The sequence below is a fragment of the Lampris incognitus genome, unplaced genomic scaffold, assembly GCF_029633865.1.
Source record: "Lampris incognitus isolate fLamInc1 unplaced genomic scaffold, fLamInc1.hap2 scaffold_97, whole genome shotgun sequence".
Classification (NCBI taxonomy): domain Eukaryota; kingdom Metazoa; phylum Chordata; class Actinopteri; order Lampriformes; family Lampridae; genus Lampris; species Lampris incognitus.
Genome location: NW_026611590.1, coordinates 57,501 through 60,000, shown reverse-complemented (window position 1 = coordinate 60,000; position 2,500 = coordinate 57,501).

Below are 2,500 nucleotides of genomic sequence, written 5' to 3'. Positions count from 1 at the left end.
TGTCGCTACAGATGACAATGTCATCCGCGAACATCATCGTCCATGGAGACTCCTGCCTGATCTTGTCCGTCAACCTGTCCATCACCGTTGCAACCAAGAAAGGGCTCAGAGCCGATCCTTGATGTAATCCCACCTCCACCTTGAACCCATCTGTCATTCCAACCACGCACCTCAGCATTGTCACACTTCCCTCATACATAGCCTGCACCACTCCTACATACTTCTGTGCAACTCTTGACTTCCTCCTACAATATCACACCTCCTCTCTCGGCACCCTGTCGTATGCTTTCTGTAAATCTACAAAGACACAATGCAACTCTTTCTGGCCTTGTGTATACTTCTCAATCAACCAACCTTTTCTCTCTCTCTCTCTCTCTGTCTCTCTCATTTTCTTCATTTATCAGCCCGTCAAAGTAGTCCTTCCACTTCGTAGCACACTCTCCTCGCTTGGCAGCACATTTCCATCTGTATCTTTGATCGCCCTAACTTGTCGCACATCCTCGGCAGCTCGGTCTCTCTGTCTAGCCAATCTGTACAAGTCTTTTTCTCCTTCCTTAGTGTCTAACCTGTCATACAGCTCACCGTACGACTTTTCCTTTACCTTTGCCACCTCTCTCTTTGCTTTACGCTGCATCTCCTTGTACTCCTGTGTACTTTCTTCATCTCTCTGACTATCCCACTTCTTCTTTGCCAACCTTTTCCTCTGTATACTTTGCTCTACTTCCTCCTTCCACCACCACCACCACCACCACCACCGCCAAGTCTCCTTGTCTTCCTTCCTCTGTCCCGATGACACACCAAGTACCTTCCTAGCTGTCTTCCTCGCTATTTCTGCAGCGCTTGCCCAGCCATCTGGCAACTCTTCACTACCACTCAGTGCCTGTGTTAACTCCTGCCTGAACTCCACACAACAGTCTTCCTTCTTCAACTTCCACCATTTGATCTTCGGCTGTGTCTTCACTCGCTTCCTCATGTTGGTCTCCAAAGTCATCTTACAGACCACCATCCGATGCTGCCTAGCTACGTTCTCCCCTGTCACCACCTTGCAGTATGCAATCCCTTTTACATCGCGCCTTCTACACAAGATATAGTCCACCTGTGTGCACTTTCCTCCACTCGTATACGTCGTCACCCTGTGCTCCTCCCTCTTCTTGAAATATGTATTCACCTCAGCCATTTCCATCCTTTTCGCAAAATCGAACACCATCTGTCCTTCCACATTTCTCTCCTCGATTCCATACCTTACCATCAACTCCTCATCACCTCTGTTCCCTTCAGCAACGTGTCCATCGAAGTCCGCTCCAATCACCACTCCCTCCTCCTTGGGTCCCCTTTCCACCACGTCGTCCAACTCAACTCCAGAATTCTTCTTTTTCGTCCATCTTACACCCGACTTGCGGGGCATATGCGCTGATAACCGTCAGCAATACACCTTCGATTTCCAGCTTCATAATCCTCACTCTGTCTGACACTGTGTTCACCTCCAGCACGCTCTTGACATACTCTTCCTTCAGAATGACCCCTACCCCATTTCTCCTCCCATTCGCACCATGGTAGAAGAGTTTGAACCCACCTGCGATACTCCTGGCCTTACTCCCCTTCCACCTTGTCTCTTGTCACCTTTCTTCTTTCCATCACGTCAGCCAGCTCTCTCCCTTTACTAGCCATAGTGCCAACATTCAAAGTTCCGACTGACTCTCACCTCCACACGCCTACCCTTCCTCCTCTCTAGCTGCCTCTGGACATGCCTTCCCCCTCTCCTTTTCCTTCGCCCAACAGTAGCCTAGTTTCCACCGGCACTCCGCTGGTTAACAGTACCGATGGCGGTCGTCGGTAACCCGGGCCTCGACCGATCCGGTATGGAAATCTTATTTATGATCCGCATATTTGATTTGGCAAAGATTTGACGCCGGATGCCCTTCCTGACGTAACCCTCCCCATTTGTCCTGGCTTGGGACCTGCACTAAGAATGCACTGGCTTGTGCATCCTCAGTGGCTGGGTTGCACGCTTTTCTATGTTTGCCCCTCACTTTTGTGGCGTGAACTATCAATTCTAGTAATACAGGTGTGTTTATGTTAGGTATCACAGACACACGCACACGCACAATATATGTCCAAAAGTATTGAGATAACTGACCATTACACCTACAGGAGCTTTTCTGACATGTCATTCTGAATCCATAGAAACCCATATTCCACGAAGCTCCCGGCGCACAGTTTTTGTGCCGATGTTAATGCCAGGAGAAGTTTGGATCTCTGCAGTTATTGAGTCAACAGAGCGTTGGCGACTTGAGTTGCTGTTGTCCCTAAAGGCTTGCACTTTTCAATAATATGATGATATATGAAGCATAGAGAGTAAACGGGATAGATACCTTTTGAACAGCACCCTGTAGTACAGCACTTTGAAGGTACATATGTCGTCACTTGCTGTAGTGGTTTTTACTGATGGGCGTGGCCAGGTTTTCAGAAGCCTCTCAGTTGTCAATGTGAGAGCCAGGGG